Source organism: Clinocottus analis, unplaced genomic scaffold, assembly GCF_023055335.1.
Source record: "Clinocottus analis isolate CAN_PGR_092001 unplaced genomic scaffold, fCliAna1.0.p SCAF_4, whole genome shotgun sequence".
NCBI classification, from domain to species: domain Eukaryota; kingdom Metazoa; phylum Chordata; class Actinopteri; order Perciformes; family Cottidae; genus Clinocottus; species Clinocottus analis.
In genome coordinates, this window is record NW_027176153.1 from 22,390,953 (window position 1) to 22,410,944 (window position 19,992).

Consider the following 19,992-nt stretch of genomic DNA (forward strand, 5'->3'; position numbering starts at 1 on the left):
CAATTACACACACACACACACACACACACACAATCTTGGTTTTAAATGGATTGATTATGAGATATATTAAGCGCAGTAACATGCTCATTCATGGACACAGTTTATTCTCAGTATTCTACATTAGCCAGAATACATGGTGACAGAGCTTGGCAGTGTGTGTCCCGCCAGTATGGTTCCTATCAATAAAAGAGAAAAGAGGTTAAAATAAAGGTTAAAGTCACATCCCACACCTTTTCTCTCAAAGAAATCCCCATCTACAGACCAGACATATGATTGATTATGCACATTTAGCATCATGCTAGCAGTGAAATTGATCAAAAAAAGCCTCAGAAATGACTTTTTTTTCCCCAGCTTGGAGTTACTTTCTTAAACAGTCCTAATAACTTCTAATAGCTCAGTTAAAAAAAATTGAATTGTGCATATAAGTAAGCTCGCATTGAAGATGTAGTGAAACCCGACCTTAGCTAAATTGACGCCAACTCATATTTGCAAATTCGTTGTCAATCTGTCATTAAACATGCTATCAAATAATGATAAGTGCACGCTGCTTGCTTTGCACTGGCGTGTGTCTCCCTGACGCTGATGTGCCGTAATAGGACAAATGTGCATCAGGATTTGCCTGCTTGGATACACACAAAACATTTACACTGTGCCTGACTTTGATTCGCCCTGTGCAAGACAAGCATGGATTCTCTGCATCATCTGGCCTGTAAACCAGAGGAGGAGGAGGAGGAGGAGGACGACGACGAGGAGGATTCAAAATGTTCATCACACAGCAGCAGGGTAATGACTAGCTCATGTGTTTAATGAAGGGCTTTAGAACTTATAGCTATAATGACCCACATCCTAACTCCCTTTTCTCCCATTTATTCTCCCCAAAGTCCTCAGGTTATTACGTCCCTCTGAGAAATATCCCAGAAAGAGCATTACATCCCTCGATTCCTTTTTCACAGAGATATCAGAACATTTGTCCTTTTACCTGCAATGTACCGTTGGAGATTTACTGGCATGATACTATTTTTCAAATGTGGAGGACCACAAATACTTGGAATTAAAAAGCAGTGATGAATGATGCACCCTAAATCCTGAACCTCTTTTTTCTTCTTCTAAATAATAAGCTGTAAAATATGATTTATAATGAATTCAGCCTCCTGAGAATGTGAGCTCATACAAGACAAAGAGGAATGTATGTATGTCTGCTCTCCTACATACATCATATCTTCCAAATAGCCTATAGTCCTCCACTGTTAATGGTGTTGCTTCAAATATGCTAATTAAGCAAAAATAAGTGATGAATGGAATACATTTGATCAATCAAGTAGGCCTAAGCCCCTGGTGCTGCATATTCATTGTACATCATGAATATGAAACCAAAGTCATTTATCAAATATCAGTTGCACATTTGTATCTTATTAATCATACATGCTGAAACTTCTGTCTTGTCAAAAAAGCTGAAGGTTGATGTAGCACTTGCAGAAAGGATTAAACTCGGGGAACTTGGGTTGGAGCTTCAGTTATAATGCATGAGGTGTTTTCAAACTTCCAGAATCTTAAACAGCCAGTCGATCCTCCCGCCTGAAGACATCCACGTGGTCACACGACCCCATTTTCACCCCTTTTTTTCTGTCTTTTACTAATTCACTTGTCATTATTTCCCAATAATTACAGATATTTACCACTGTTGTGCTTTATTGATTATTTGTATAACTTGAGCCAGGCTTTGGGAATGCACTTAAATCATTTCAATCTATATATTGCCAGTGCAAGACAAGGATTTAATATTATTCATAATTTATTTATTATGCTCAAGCAAAAGAGTTTCAATATTTAGCTCTTTTACATCAGTGATTGTTAATAAGTTTTTGTTTTGCACAACTAACAATCAATTTGATACAATTTTAATGTCACTGGGTCAATATAACCATAGTTTAGTTTTGGTAAATAACCCAACAGTAGTATGAAAAATAGTCCAGTGATTTAGGTGCTTAATGTTGGATTTTGATGGCGGATTAAATCCTTTTTTTTAAGTACCTTTTTTAAAACTTTTTATTAGTGCAAATGGATGGGCCCTGAAGACACATTCAGGGTGTCAGTGACCGCTGAAATGGGTTAAAGTACTACATGTTATTGTGAAGCAGTGTAGCAGAAGAAATATTTAGCAGAAACATAAATGAATAATTGATTTATAATAAGTGAACAAAAGATAAATATATAAATCAAAGTCCCTTCTTTTTTTTTTGTGCTGATTTATGATATTATATAAAAAGCTGATAGCCGTGGCCGAACCCCTGTGTAACAATGTGTGGAGGTTTTTCATTGCGATCATATAGTGGATGAGAGAACTAACACTTGATTGCCAGCAGTTCATCAGTGCATCCTTCATATTTGTCACCCAGCCTGCCTCAAGGCAGCGTGCTAGCTCAAATTGAAGCTGACATCTTCCAAATATGAAAGCAACAAATCACACATTTTTATTGGGCTTAATCTCCAGCCTAGCCCCTTGCAGACGTCAGCACAATCATGGACGCTGCTCTAATTCTTGCCGACTGGCTGCTTGTGCCTCCGAAGCATCTCAGGACTCATGGAGCAAACGCAAATGACCGGGCACCAGAGACAGGGGTGACACCTGCGCTTATTAGGAGGCTTTAATATGCTGGAAAGAACATTTGCAACTCATGTAGCACAATTGTGCTTCGAGTAATCTTTGGATGAGCCGTTAATAGAGGATACATCTCGGGGACATGCTCAAACATATTGATTCTGAGACAAGAAAGCTGATGTCTCGTTTAATTCTCTGGGTTGTCTTGTACATTCACATATGATATTTTGTATATGTTGCATCTGAACTTTAGCAGGAAGTCTGTGTTTCGAAAGCAGTGAGACGTAGGACAGAACTGAGGGGGAAAAAACAACATACGTACAGAAAAAGCTGGGAGAATTACATCTGTGCGGATATTTTCGGTGAATATTAAATGTATTTAAAGCAGTTGGTTATTTTCCTGTGTCCATGTTGCCTCATGTTTAAGTGTAATTCCTTTATTCTCTCCTCTGTTAAACATAATACATACGTTGAAAAAGGTTCTCATTAAAGGGAACGCTATGGATTTAGCAACCCAACGTCTGTTTACAGGTCTGAAGGAGTTCTACTGCAAATGTTTTAAAAATATATATTATATAACGCCTTTTGAGGCTCCAGGGGGAGTTGCACAAAATCGGATGAAATCTGCCTCAAGTGATGTCACTTGACATCGAGTGTCGGTCGGGGCTGAAGACTACACATTTGAAAAATGAAAATAAATCTAGGGTGTGTGGAGTTAGCAAGAAGTGAGCTCAGCGGGCTCTGGAGCCCGCTGCTCTAACCGCTTCTAGCATAACACACATTAATCTCTGACTGAACTCTTCTGTGATGGAGTTGCATTGTGGGTAATGTGGGCTACGAGGATTCGAGAGAGAAGAAGAATGTGTAAACCAAAAATGAGTCACACGATAAAGGTTATATGTATAGGAGTGCAACACTAAATCGAGTACCGCTTCAAGGCAGGAAGCTACAGTTCAGCGGAGGTGTAGGTGGTCAAAAAATGTGTAACACAGCTTCTGAGCTACCTCCAGATGTGTGGCCGACAAAGACACATCACGCTAGCTCTCAAAAACAAAACGCTTGCTGGGAGCAAGCAGAAACCCAGTCACTTCTTGTCAACTTCTAGCTAGCGGAAACACATTCTTTTGTGAGGTTTTGATACCAGAGAGTGCCAGTGTGTGCGTGTGTGTGTGTGTGTGTGTGTGTGTGTGTGTGTGTGTGTGTGTGTGTGTGTGTGTGTGTGTGTGTGTGTGACAAGAGGGCTTTAAATGTTCTTCAAAGATAACCTGAACTAGACAGCCAGTGCCAACAGAAACAAGAGAGCTAGCTACAAGCTAGGGATGTGTTGTTTGAATCATGAAGTGTTTTGGACACTTGGAGGCTTCTTGTGCTTGATAAAGAAAGTCACTAGTTTGAGTAAAAAGTAAAAGCTTTGTCACTAATTAGCTTTTTCTTTAGGACCTGCACTGAACAAGCTTTAACACAACGACGTATCATCTTATAAAGTCGATATGGGGAACATGTTAGCGGACTGTTGTCTATACATTTAGACAGTCAACGGGCACGTAGCAACATTAGCACTTGATTGGCGGAGAGTTTCAGGCCACCTAGAAGATGTAAGTTAAATATTCACTCTTCTTTTAGCTCTGTTTTGGTCACCACCAACCTCTGAGGGAAATATATGGCTTTTAAGGTGCTACATGCACTGCTATTATTTTGCTAAAAACAGCTTCCTGGTTTCGTCACAATGAGTGACCCCTTAAATATTATGCATGTTCATTTCATCTATTGTTCATATAAAGATATGTAATAAAGCAGCTTTAACAAATACATGTGTCGTTCAAGATTAATGGAAGTCATAAAAAAATATGGAAGCATTCTTTGTTGCAAATAATTGAATGCCTTTTTCAAATTAAAGTGATTGGCCTATTAGAGGAACGCCACAGTATTTACTGACTTGTTGGATTCTGCAGAAACTTGGAAAAATGATGAAGCCCACAGCTGTGTTTTCCAAAATTTTAGAATTACACAGATGAGCCCAAGGAGGAGCTGTGCGACATCTGTTTGCTCATTTATGTGTCAAACACAAAACATCAGACATGACTGATCTCACTTTGACAAAACTTGGAAAATGATGCATCTCACCACTGCTTTCTGGCATTTAGAATAACACTGATTGGTCCAAGGGGAAATTACAATTCAAAATAAAGTGACACATTTGTTGCTGATTGGCCCAGATGGGGACATTTTGAGGACAACAATAATTACTATTACTCCGTCTTACCAATCTGAATTTTCAGAGGGCGGTTCGAGCACATTACGGAATATGAAAGTTTTTAATCATTTTTGTTGCGATGACATTCAGCTGCATTCTCGTTTCTTTTCTTTCTTGTTTTTACATTACAGCACAGTGAGGTATAACAATTATAAACCCCACTAAAGAGCCTGGAAAGAATTTGACTGTCAGCACCATGGAAGGTCGTTCTCGCTTTAAACTAACAACCAGAATTGGACGGGATTGGATTTGGACCCCTCAGACACTGTCAGGAGAATTCAGGGTTTGTTGGCTCTGTAGCAGCCAGCAGTCAACAAGGGCACAAGAAGGCTTTCTTTTTTTTTTGCCACAATGAATTTGTTGGCTTGCCGAAGTATTTTTCTTTCCACTCTATTTTCTTCTCTTTTTTGTCCACCTTTCCATAACAAGCATATTCTGTATTCACACCTTCCTATTATTAGATCGCTTCCTGACTTGCAGCCGAGTTGGCCTTAAAGCCAGAAACACTTATTCCTCGCTTGCATTGGGCTCGAATGTAATTACCGCCGCCGCTACCACGTAGGGAACAATGACCTTGATTGATTGACAAGTATTTTCACAATCTGCGGCTTTGTAGATATACACTGTAACAAATCTCTCCCCACCTTTGGATCTTAACCCCGGCCAGACGCGACGTTAACGCGCGGTAGCAGTGATACAAAAGTAAAAACGCCGAATCTGTACCATGTGACATAATCCTCGACGGAGCTGTGTTATTTTAACAACTGAATGTTCTCATTTTCCCTTGTCTATCAGTCAGGCTGAGTGGATGGTGGCCAGGAGGGGGATGGGGTTGATGGATGGATGGAGGGACGAGGGGGGTAGAGTACAGAGCTCTCCACCTCGTGCCCTCCTCCGCTGTCATCTGTTGCCCCACAGCAGGCCAGAGGTTGTTGGCGTTTTGCTCACTTGTAATCCGTCTCACTGTCTGGCTGCCGGCTCTCGGGTCACCTGTCACTCACTTTGACATGAATCAGCATTGACGCCAGCAGATTTAAGCTATTTCTCTCAGTCTGTAAACACAGCCTGGGTCCATGGGCCCCTAGCAAAATGAAATATCACCAAAAAAAACACACAAAAAACACAGCCCCCACCACCCACCCAAAACTACTGAATGTTCTCTAATGACCCATAAGAGCTTGAATACGGTTAGACATGTTTAGAGTTTGTGTGATATAACTCTAATTAAATGTGGAATGGCAATCAGGTTGTATTAATGTGACATGACATGCTGATGCGTCTCACTTTTCCAGCCCGAGATGAGGACACCGCTTCAGACAGAGAAAACACAGGAAGTGAATTCCCCATCAAACCTGACGTGATGTTTTGATGATGCATTCACCATAAGGTCTATGTACTCGGACATTTAAATGTTTGTTTCTGAGGCCCCTTTGAAATATACACACTATTCCAACTACGATAATTTTATTGGTAAAATTAAAGCCAACAAATTTTGTATCATATTTCTTTCGTTTTTTTGGGAGGATTTCATGATCCTGAAATTAAAGGTCCCATTTGAACCTTTCTTGTACAAACAAAAGTTGTGTTTTTTTTCACTGAGGCCTGACAAATGAATGTATTTTGTTCTTCACAAAACATAAGCAAATAAATATTTGAAATCCTGCATTGTTTATACTAATTCACACCACTGCGTGTGGTCTAAATAACCTTTAACCTTCAGGAGCTAGAAATAAGTTTCACTGACAGTAACAGTGATAGAGAATGTTTAAATACATTTAGTGTTTTTATTTCATGCTTTTTATACTATAAAGTTTATTTATATATATAATCATATATATAGAGAGAGATATAGATATATATCTATGTTTCATATTTTTACTTTTCATAACAAAATGACCCATTTTGAGAATATTATCGATTCTCTGTGTGTTTGAAATATTCCTTCTCTCCAGCCGCATTGGTTCAACGCCACAAAGTCATAACAGTTTCTGAATTTATGAAACGTCCACCTCTCTGTGTGTGAACAGATCAGCTCGAAAACAAAATCTCACCGGTGTAACAAGCTGCGTCTTAGACGACATGTTGTCATGCAGAACATGCAACAAAACTAAATGGATCTAATGATGCACCTGTAAGCAACAGAGCTATTATGAGCATAGACAGTTGTCACCGGGGTCATGATTCAGACATGGGCCTGTGCAGTCTTAAAAAGCCAGCCACTGTGCAGACAGGGAAATCAATACAGCATTTTGTTATCTATCTCTATCTTACAACTTAAAAGAGAAGGATTATATGTCATAGAGTGAGCCCAGGCAGACTCAGGCGTAGATCTATCATTGTAGGGAGTCACAGGCCTTTTCCTGTGTAAATCATGTGTCACATGGGCAGCAAGTTCATTCTCCGGCCATGGAATACATTTAGGCCTTGGACACGGGCCTTCATTTTTCACTCATGATGGAGTGCTTCCCCGCAGTGCTGGACCTGTAAGTAGATTATTTTCCAACATGACGCCTTCATTGTTGGTTTTGTTATTGCTGTCCATATCAGATCAAATGCAGGAGGGGGAAAGAAAAAAATAAACAGCATCACGCGCCTAAAACAAGTGATTGATACATTTTAATTACGCCACTTCTCTTAGGAGTTCAACTGTCGCAGCTGCTGAGGGTTTTAATGTGACAAAAGGCTTGACAGCGAGAGACGCGAAAAGGCAAATGACACACTTGTGGCAAAGTTGTGAAGGTATACTGAGTTTCTCCCACCTGAGCAGTCAGTCAGAGGCCTCGGTGCCATCGCAGCCTCCCCATAAACCAAAAAAAAAAAAACACAACCGGAGCAGAGACAGTGAATGATCCCGCTTCATCGTTTTCGCAGGACCCTCATCCTTGTACGTCGCGACCGAACCATCCCTCATGCGGAACGTATATGCTGACCGTGCGAGGTGGATAAAGTGAAAGTAGCCACGGGAAAATATGAGCCGTCACACACTGGGATACATCGTTTCAAGCAGAAGATAAAGGCTTCTGCAGAAGACCATACGTGATAAAGAACGAGAATCTTGGTATTAAAGTGTAATATCCAAGTCGTGATGGATTTGATATTAATGACCGTTACGCAGCAAACCATAAATACACAAAGACATTGATCCCCAGCTTCAGTCTCACCTCCTTAACCCTCTGTGGTTGACGTAAGAAGGCAATCTTGTTCTGTAGCTACAGAGGAGGGAGCTGTATTCTACAGGTACTGTATATTCTCAGTTATGGGTGCGAAGACAGGCCAGCAGGTAGTCACTCATTCAAGACATCTATATTACATCTGTGAGATGGGGTCTTCCAGAGACAATCATTCCTGCGATTCACTTTCAGCACACAAGAATCATCTTATGTCATGAAAGTATGTGAGCGCTGAAATTGTCAGACAGCTCCCACTTTTGGCTTTCATCATCTCTTCCCAAAGCATTTCGATTTAATTTAAGTGTGCCGGGGAAGTGCTTTCATTTTGTTTTAATGAAGTTTTTAAAAAGTTGCCTGATATATATATAATGTAAGCTGCCGCCACGGTCCAACTTTCACTTACCTATCATCTGTCCTCCGCGTGGTTTTCACCGAATGCAACGTGACGACCCGTCAACCGTTACACACCGTGTGGGATATTGGCGAGTTCACTCAGAAGTTAATCACTGGTGCAGAGAAATAAGTCTGTTTCTCTCACGATGAGCCGTACCAACCCTATCTATACACCATCCATCCAACCAAATGTGAGCGCCGATGTTCTCCGGCTCAAACTGAGAATTATAACAATTTAATGTCAACATCACATGCATTAACACCGAGGCCAACCTGAGCGTTTCAGATACCAGCTGTGGGGAATTTGGCTCCTCAAGTCTCGCATTGCTGAAAGTGACCCGAGATTACGTGAAACAAAGACGCGGTAAATGGCGTCGTCTCCGCAAAAGACAATGAGATGTTACGTCCAATGTCGTGGCATTATGTCGTAGGAAGAATTCAAACAAAGGACTGAACCGGAGACAATATCTGCTTGGAAATGGAGAAGGGTCTTAGCTGCCACATCAAAACAGAGGAGGGGGGAGAGAAAAAAGGCATAGCATTTGAAAGCCTAAAGGCTTAAACTAATACAAAAAGTCTAATCAGACTAGCAATCCCTGATGTTAATGAAGGTGTCACACATTGCACAAAGAAAGTTGTGCCTGGCAATCTTCCATTTTTCGGCTGCCTACACCAGTGACATTTCATCTCACATTCAAAGAGCGCTGAGGCCCCTTAATGAAATGCATAATTAACATATTCTAATTGTGCTGAGCACAGTGATGGTTTTGACAGAGCTCACTTTCCATGTCTAATTCAATGCTAATTTAATCTGTTCTTTTCCCGCCGACATGACCTTTCTTGATTGAGTTTCACCGCAAAGAATTTTTTGATGGATTGATTTATCAACCTCTTGGAAAATGCAACAAAAAAGTGCCAGTTCTGGACGGACGAGAGGAGAAGATGACGGAAGATGACGGAAGGAGACGAAATCAGGTGACTGTGGAAGAAAAACCGTTTTGATATTTTAAAATGAAACGAAAGCCAGACAAGCTACATAGGATGATGTCCTCCCCTCGTGATACACTGGGGGTATTAAAACACTCCTGCACAAAAAACATAGGATTTTGAATCACGCAGGTCTAATGGCATCATTTCTCAGTCACAAGCAGAACATTGCTTAAGCCATTCGGCTGGCGTACCTTTAACACGGGGATTAAGAGGAATCTAAAGGCGTCTTTATGACAGAAAGAGCAAAAGATACCAGCACTATTCATGGATCTCCTTAATCTGAGTATTTACCAAAGGTTGATGCTGAGTAGGCAGCTAAGAGTATCTCGGCCCACTCAGCTGTTGAAATTCGCATTCTTTTATAATAGGAAAGAAAGAATTAAATTCAACAGAAGACACAGACGTCGCCTATAGGAGACTTTGTTTAGCTTCCAGCTTCAGGTCACAAATTGTAGGCAATTTGTTGTTAGCAATAATTTACTTTTCTGAAGACCACATGCCTTTCCTTTCGTGCTCCTTCAGATGTCAGATGGTACATTTACACTATTCTAAATGGAAATGACAGAAATTTCCTACAACGTCTGATTCCATGTAACAGTATGTGGCAAAAAAAAAAAAACCTAGGTAGTGAAATTGGGGGAGAAAACTAGGGGATGAGGAGGAATGTGGAGCTGTCAGTCAGTCAGTCAGTGGGAAGGGGGATTATGCAGAGCTCAGAGCGGTAATTGAACACCGTCGGGCCCGCCCTCATTTACATCTCTCCCTTCTGCTGGCTTTGATTGGCAGCTGTACATGAAATGCCACATCAGTTGAAAGTATGTTGTGAGCTGGCACTAACAATCCTGTGGCTCCGGGGAGACCTGCCATATTGTAATTTGGTTATCAGGCATGAAGGAAATAATTCTAAGTGCCAGGAAATGTGAGGCAGAATAAATGCTTCATTGCTGCAAGTTGCCCAGGGTGACAGTTCTTATTTAATGTACAAGAGCGTCCCATTGCCTGTAGATTTGGGGAGCAGAGAGTTGTAAAGTGAGAGGTGGGGAATTTTTACAAAAAAAAGATGAGTAAATGGAGAACCAAAACTCAAATAATCAATTGAAATAAAATCATTTCGTCTACTTTTGGGGGATCAAACATGTACTCTCAATGAAATAAACCTGAATAATAAAAAAAACATAACAGAACATGTTTGTGTTTAACCTCTTTTTTTAAGACTCGTACATGGAATATTCCCGACAAAAGGCACAGAGACAGAAGTAATGCAGACTGTAGCGTGCCGTTGCATCATTTGGGTTGACGCGTAGTGAAAATGGGTCCTGAACGCAGCCACTTCTCTTAAGTGGCTCGGGCCTTATTTGTTTTGATGCACTGTTTTTGCATGGGGAGTCTTCTCTCTGGAGATGGAGCTGTCACATTGTAAAAAAAAAAAAAAAAAAAGCCCCCGACGCTGGCAGCAGCCCCCGGGCAAAATGAAAACAAGTAAGTGGCATAGATAAATCATGCCAGCCAACGTCTTGTTGATGAATCAGATAAGACCGGAGCATCTCAGGAACACTGGGCTTAATGGAGGTCCCAGTGGCAGCTGTGGGTGGGTTTATAATGACTGTAGAGAGTTCCTTTTGTTTACGCGCAATTATCACACATATCTTAGATAAATAGATAAAAAGATAGATAGATAGATAGATAGATAGATAGATAGATAGATAGATAGATAGATAGATAGATAGATAGATAGATAGATAGATAGATAGATGGATAGAGAGGCCATATATGCTACACTGAGGTGTATATATTTGATATTTAGACATCAGTTTTCCCCAGATGTTTTGGGCAGTTCAGGATAAAGTTTGACTAATGTTGTCCAGCTGTTATGTTTTTATACTGACGTCTGTCATTTGAATGACTTTACTGTAGAAATATAAATATATAAGGATAACAAAGTTGGCTTCGTTACAAGTGAAAAACAAACGCATGTGAGCGACAGTGAATATTTCACCAATATGTTCAAAATCAACAGTTTGCCACTTGACTGATACAAGTGAATTGTTACAGACAGTAAAGGGAAGGGGATGTTGTGGTTTATGATTGTTGTCGTCACCTTTAAGACACACAAGCTCATTTAAAAGAAACATCTTGAAGAGTGGTCTAATTCAAATGTTGATGCAAATGTTGATACGTTTGAATTATTTACAGTTTAGACATCTTCCTTTTTTTCTTGAAGATGAGGTGTTCAAATGTTCAAATTCCAATCATGTTGTATTATTGGATTAAAGTAGGTTAACGAATAAAACCTTTTTTTTTGGTCCATTTTGTGAGCGGCTAAACTTATACAAGCAGGAAAAAACACAGAAAACGAAGCAGCTTAGATGATTACTAACATCTAAATCTGAATACAGGTAGAGAGATAGATAGATGGATAGAGAGAGAGAGAGAGAGAGAGAGAGAGAGAGAGAGAGAGAGAGAGAGAGAGAGAGAGAGAGAGATACATACATACATACATACATACATACATACATACATACCTGCATACATACATACATACATACATACATACATACATACATACATACATACATACATACATACATACATACATACATACATGCATGCATGCATACATAGATAAAGAGATAAACATAGATAGATACATAGATAGATACCTCCGTCCTATTTGTCGCTACAGAGCTAATTATTCATAAACTAATAGGGTTACGAGAAAGTGGCCTCTGCCATCATCTCTCATGTGAGCAGGCTGACTGAGGGACATGATGGCTGACATTCGCTGGCAGAGTGCGGATCATTTGTCCGCAGGAACAGGGGCAGCTCAGTTCCAAATGCCACGGTGTGGGGTGCCCAGACAATGGGCTCAACGCTGGGCTATTATCCCCTGTGTCAGCAGGGATTGGCCTCCCATTTGAAGAGGTCCACTCGTCTGCATCCATGCCACTTTGAGGAGCATCATTAGGTGGGCCTGTCAATTTCCACCCTAGTGTTATCTGGATGCTATAAATACTGTGCATCATTCCTCCCCGTATTTGCCCTCATGCCATCCATCCAGCGCGCCTGCATTCCTGAGTAGATGGTCCGCTCAATGGCAAACGATCCCCGCCATTTTTTTTTTTTTAATCAAAACGGATGAAATAGCTCTGCAAATATCCTGGTTGATAGCGCACTAAGATTGTTTTTTGTTTTTTTCTTACGGCGCGTCCTCTGTGGAAAATTCCGCATATTACACGTCAGCACACACCTTTTGTTCGCACAGACGTACGCGTCGCTCGTCCTCACCCTCTCTCGCTCCGTGTAAATTTAGTCCAGCGGAGATGGAGTGACGGGTGACAGGTGCTGTATTGTAAAGCTGATATACATCAGTTTAAATAACACCTTCGGTTGATCATCCGCCAAACCCCCCCGATGGGCTTCAAGCAGGTAAATACCGCTGAATGTATAGTCAACCGCACGTCACGCTAGATTCCTACTGTACCTGATCAAACGGGCCTGTGAGGGCCGGGACAGGCTCAGACCATCATTAGTCCATGGTGAGGTTGCAGACTACTCGTAGCTTTCTCAGCTCATGGCCAAATTGGCTGGATGTCAGTCTGTCTGTGTCTTGTGAGGTGTTAAGAAGCCTAATGATGTCTGGTCTTGGCTGCTCCATTGTTTGGATGTTGATCTTCCTCTGCAGGTGATGTAGGCGGCTGAATGTTACTGAACTATAATCCAACACAGAATATCAGCGATGAGATTCTTTTTGTTTCCTTGTGTTATTATCCATATATGACGAGCTGGTTTGACTTATGGATGTGACTCATCTGGTGTATTTTAAACGCTAGAAGAAGAAGAAGGAAAAAAAAAATCAAAGGCATTGGATTTATCTCAAGGCCTCAAAAATACACATTACATGTTGCGATTTAGAGAAATTGAACCGGAGAAGAGGAATGAAAAGGTGAAAGAGGATTTGGTTTTGTAATGTTTTGTTTGCGCAGATTTATATATATGGTGCTGTTCTCTGACACATCTCTTACTCATGCTTTTGGCGTGTCTTTAAACCCTCCCTTTGGCATTGCCAGACTAAGTTATGTGGATTGCCTGTGAAGATGTGATATCTTGGAAGCACTCAGACTGCCCCCAGAGAATTGGCCTGTAAACCATCATTAGCGCGCGGAGAGAAGTGTAAGTCTTAAAAATGTTAGATCCAGCTGATGTGCCATATAACCTCTTTTATTCCCAGCGACAAACCAAACCATCTAAAAATCATGTATAATTATGGCGAGGCAAATCCAATTTACCCCTTCTGCATGCGAGGTTCTCTAAATAAATGAAATTATAGATTCAGAACCACAAAGCAACGGCATTATTTCACAAAGAATATATCGGGATGTGGATCCCGGTTCAACATGTGTTTTTGAAGCGATTGCTTGATTTATTTGTTTGATTTTTTTCACACGTGATGGATGTCGCCTCCCAAAAGACTTGAGGCAAAGTATTGGGATTTGTCTTTCTGATCTTATGGACTTTAAAAAAAAAAAGGCCCAGACTTTTGATGCAGTGGCAGCAAGACGGAATTTCATATTTAGCTTTGACATCTTTGACAATCGGGGTGGAGAGAGAGGGAGAGAGGCAACCTTCACAACTTTCAAGCGCACATAAAAGTTGGATCAGTTGTATTTTTAAAGGTGCAAAGGGAAGTCACCATACTCAACCGAATCAACATTTCAAAGTCTTCATGGAGCCCTTGACTTGTGTGGCAGATCACAGAGGGGGCGGATTGGCAAGACTCATTTACATTGTTCAGAAAACCTCCGGCTGGTCTTATACTTGAAAAGAAAGACACCCTTTGCAGAGCTTAAATTTAACCTTTTGTCTTATAGTCAGAGACAGAAAAGAAATACAAGTAAAATAAATATATGTGGGAACATAAAAAACAATCAGCGTTGCACGCAATTGAAAAACAAGAATAGGGAAGATGAAGATGTTAATGTTAGCAATTTGTTCTCCTATTAATGTTGATGAAAAAAAAGTGTGTGAGTGACTTCTTGTGCGAGCCATATCTGTGGACCTGTCAGTTGATTAGTCCTCTTGATTACCATTTATAAGAGGCCCCGGCGCTCTATTATTTGCATTCCTATTTAGCCATGATTTTGCAGAGGGCACACCGTGATTAAACTTGTCAAGAGGTCTGATTGACAAGGTCAAATCTTCACATTCCAGTCTGCTGAAAGAAGAAAAAAAAGGAAAGTAAAATAGACACTGGATGTGTCAGCTTCCCTTCCCTTTCCTTTTCCTCTCCCACTAGGCTCAACAAACTCCCCCTCTCTCTCCCCTCCCTCTCCCCTCTCTCCCCCTCCCTCTCTTTACTCCTTACAATCTCAGTCAGGAATGTTTTAATTTTAGGGATATATTCTGCCTGTCAAGTGAGGCTGGATGGCCTGTAGTTCAGACGATGAGATGTGATGGGTGTAAAACAATAAAAAAAAAGAGAGTAGGAGATGGGAGAGAACAAAGAGGAAAAGAGCTCACTTTATTGGACAGATTTAATTACACTGAATAGAGATTAAGGCAGGCAATCCACTGAGGTGTGAAATTAACCCTTGATTACTGATGAAGCTCTGAACGGGAGGCTGAAAACAACTGTTAAAAAAAAAAAGAGATTGACCACTTGGAAGTGGTAATTATTTCAGATATCATCTTTTTTCTTTCTACTTCTCCAGATCTGGATAGGTAACGTTAGCGTGCATATATATGAACGAGGATAGGTAACTACATTATTAACCAGGCGGAAAACGCTAACAGAGAAAGACTTGACATGATCTGAAATCTAGCAGCTTGCTTGCATCAGAGATTGCTAACCTTTCTGTTACTGGGCTCTTCCCCTGGAGGGGGCCGGGGCCGGGAAAGGAGAGAAAACTACAATTAAAAATGCGAAATTAGTTGATGCAATCTGCTGTCTCTCTCTCTCCCTCTCTCTCTCTCTCTCTCTCTAAATGGTGCTGAGGACTTATTCTCATGAAATCTCACTTCATGGACTGTGTTTAGAAAATGGACAGCTGTGGATTGCAGAGAGAGTTTTTTACATTTTCCAAATAAATGACTGTTAGTAGTCTGAAATGAACGGATAACTCCTCAAAACAAAGATCTTACTATTATAGAACTATAAAAAAAAGCAGTTCTAGCACAGTGATATCCATTCATCTTACCAATCGCCATACGTTACCATAGACGAGGGAGACGGGACGTCCTCACATTCAGACCCGATGTTCACAACCAAAGGCGCCGCCGCGGCAAGGCTAGCTGTTCGCATAATTAGCAGTAATTAATGAACAGAAAGCCACGACTCGTTTGTATTTTAAATGCTCTTAAATGAACCCATTAGCACTTGTCATAGTCCTGTACACTAAACAGCGTGAGTTCAATTAGATTTTTGTCATATTAAAGTGGTTTCCCGATGCCACTCTTGAAGTCTTCCAGTTGTGCCTCTTTCTTTTTTCAAAGTATCTGCAAGATAACTCGGGCAAATCTCTCCCGTGCTGTCAAGTTTCAGGCCCGTTTGCGGAAGTTACAAATATTGTGGAGGGTATTTTTTCGAATTTTGAGTCTGTTTCCTCAAACACACTCGCTATCTTATAAAGGAATTGTTCAGTGAAGAGTGTTACAGTGAGGAAGATCGGCTGAACCACCACTGCCTATACCTCTCCTCCCGCACTGAGGGCGCATGACAGCATGCATACAATAAAATATGTACCCTGTCTTGTACATTTCATTCCCCGCTGCCGAACGGACAAGAGAGGAGGACAGAGAGGAGAAATAAAGTGCCATAATGAATCTAAGGGGTATAATTCATTCTGATCAAACGCACTCAGGAATGAGTCATGCTCCGGTGAACCTTCTGACCACTGATGGGTCTGCAGCAGAGAAGGGGGGATGAGGCGGGATTGACGAGCGCACATAAATTCTAATTATTCCCAATGTATGCGATCCTGCAAATGGCCGTCCTCGCAGCGGTGGCCGACGACAACGACCGCGGTTTTCTCTAACAAAACCTCCTCCCCTCCCTTCCTTCCTCAAAATGTCCCCTCGGAGTTTTTACGAAGAGCTCCGGCTGTAAACCTGGGACAGGAGCTGCAGAGCAGAAGGAATGAAAGCAGCGGGTCGTGTAGTTGCTACAGAAGGGAGAAAAACACTCCAGCTCTCTCCGGTGCTGGGGGAAAGAAAAGGTACCATGATCAATTAATCCAGGCAGTAATTGGATGAGTGTGTATGTAAAGCGGTAATGCTGTAATGAAAGTCATCCATTGTGCACATTCTCTCCCTGGCCGGTGAACCATCCCCCTCATCATCCTCTGGATCTCAGGTGCTTAGCCATGCAAATCTGTCTGACAGCCCAGTACATCTCTGTCTGCCTAATTGGACAGTATAGAGTTGTTTATGGATATTGCAGACATTTAGGACTCAGTTGGGGGCTGCTCAAAAATCATTAGCAAACGGCCCCCGTTACCGGACTGTCAGCTCCACTTCACCGACGTCAAAGCGCCGCCATAAAAAAAAAATGTTTATCTCTGTCAACAACAGGGAAAGGCTCTTTTTAAAAAAAAAAATGGAACAGTATACTTGCTGAACATTCAAACATCTTATGAAATGAGAGTATCTGGGTTTCAGCAGCTTGTTATAACGCTGCCACACCGCTAGTTTTTGATGTGTAAGTGAAGTGGGGTTTTCTGTTAATTAGAAAGGAAGTCTAATCTGTAGAATTTGCAGTGGTGGATATTTACAGATGAAAGGTATAGGACGATACTGTGCTCCAAATATTGAGTTTTCAGTCCCTCACAATCCCTTATAATGCAAATTAAGAGACTGAAGAATTAAAGCTGTTTTAACGAATACGGACGGATAAAGAAACCAAGTGTATGTGAAATAATTTGCTTCAGTTTCAGACAGAAACACAGGCACAGTGGGAGACTCGCTGGTGAACACAGTGGAGCATTTAGCAGCTAACGAGTCATAGATTTCCCTTCAGGAGTTGGTGGAGACCAAAAACAGAGCTAAAAGAAGACTTATGAGTCCCAAATGATGCTAACGCTGCTCAGTGTCTGCTGCGTGTCTAAATAGGCCAAAATGTTCTCCATGTCAACCTAAAATGTTATGTAAGTGTTTACAGTGTGTTTCCCCGCCCCGAGGCCCAAATTGGCTCACAAATCAGTCATGAACCCTTTTCTACTTCCACTCTACCTCACACACGTCTCAAATTATTAAACTAAATCAATTTGATTTGAAGTAATCCTATATATTACAAAATAACTTCGGTATGCAGTACTCAGTACTCAGATTAACAATACATATATATATATATCGGTTGTGGTGCAATTCAAGGAATCTACTAGCAATTAAATATAATATTAGGAACTATTGTATTTAAGTCTTAAGTAACGTGAGCCGCACAGTGCAGAACAGAACCGACAGCATAACTTCTGTTGCTCTGAAGTACATTTATTATCTAGGAAGGATGACTTTGGCGTGTATTCAGTCGGTTGCAATCTGCCACCACGCCACTAGATGCCGCCAAACCCTGCACTGTCCCTCTGAATCATTCATCAACAACCAGAAACGGAAAAGGTAAAATAAAAATCATACTGACTTTTCTGTCAAATATTTGTCCCAACCCCAATTTCGAAATAATAACCATGACGTGTAGATAGATCGTTTTCATAATAATCATAATTTACTTAGTAGAGTGAGTCATTTATCAAGCAAACACTTGTGTTGCTATTTTCTATGACTGTAAAGGAAATCTACTTGAATTTGGGGTTGTTTGTCAAACAAAACATGTCATCTTAATATGTGACTTGCAGGTTGTGATGGGTAATATTACTATTTAGTGGCATTTTATAGGTTACATCAATTAATCATAAAAAGATAAACATAATAATCTATTATTCCAGGCCTAATTGGTTCTATTTTATGTCCCACTTTATCAAAGAACAAAGGAAAACAAATCCCCAATGTGGCTCAAGTATAAACACAAGTAAACATGAAATGTGCGACCAGCATCCGTACACCCCTTTTCTCCACCTATGCCTCACTTTTTCACCCCAAAAAAAAATCTAAAAGTCACCAATTCCACATCAGGATGCACTCGGGGCTCCCAGCGGCTCCAAACAGGAGCTGCAGGTTTCGTCTTATGAATGCTCAAATTGAAGGCACTCTGATTTGCATGGCTGAACATGGCGAGGCAGGGGAACGGGTCAGAGGGACTCCAGACACAAGCTTTTAGAGAGGATGAGGCTGCGCCGGGCTGCGTGCAGGTGATGCGCTCATTGCACTGACGTGACCTCACACACAGCTTGAACAAAAGAGGAGGGCGAGAGGGCTCCGCTGAGATCACACACACACACACACACACACACAGATCGCTGGACGTACAGTACTGTAAACATTACAGAACACACGAAGGGAGGGGATGACTATATAGCATTCATTATCAAAGTTATTTATTAACGTTCATTAACACAAAGCCATTTCAAAGACAAACCTTCAGCCGGCGGTAATGGCCGTGTCATCAAGCGGTCTTCCCGGGGTTTTTTTGTGTTTTTTTTCTCGCAGAGGGACTGTTTTATCATTGCACTTATCTGTCAGGATGCAAATGTACCGGACGATTGATCGCAGTGACCACCGAGTGAGACTTTACGCAATGGGCAAAAAAACTGGTGACAAGACAAGGGTAAATTCAGAAGGTGGTGCTCACTCTAACTCTTTTCTTCCTCTCAATTCTCTCTCTCTCTCTCTCTCTCTCTCTGGCTCTTTAAACCATTCCATCTTTATAGCTGAGCCAATCAATGGCAAACCAGTGTCTATTGTCTGTTCTGTGCTCAGGCCACTGCCCTCCTCCTCCTCCATCCCTCTCTCCCTCCCCATTACAGAAATGTTTCTTCCCATCAGTGCCTTTACTTATCACTTCCCGGGTGACATTGAACTTCCTATGCCCCGGCCGCCGAGACACATCTCTGAACTCACACAATTACTCTTCATTCCCACTAACAATTTAGTAATGAAGTATTGATTTCCAGATTCCTCTCTTATGGATGATATTAGATTTTGTTTGATAAACTGTGCCCGGGCCTCTAATCTGCACGGTTCCCTTTTTCCCCCCCCCACTGTCTGTAAAACAAAGTGCCACTGGAGAGATAATGACCGGGGAACATCGATGAACTCATTTCATCAATTTGTAACACTTGACAATGAAAAAGGGCAGGCATTTTTCAAGCAGCAATGTCAAAGTTTATTGCTCTGGGTACGGTCTTATTGGAAGCCAGACATCTTGAGCAGCGTTCAGCTCTAATTTATGGGCCCCAGTGTGCCAGTTACTTTTAAAGGAAATGTTTGGATACTGGGAGGATATTAGTGTTGCACCTGGATTGTCTGATTTTCAGGGCCACCGGGGATTCATGTGTCATGTTAGACAATACAAAAACAGGAGGGGTTGGGGCTGAGGCTCCGGCTATTTGCAATGCAAGAAAAATGCAGTTTTCGGGCATGAATCACGCCGAGATGTTACATGCGAGTCGGACCTGCGCTGCTGCAGAGCCACATTGTCT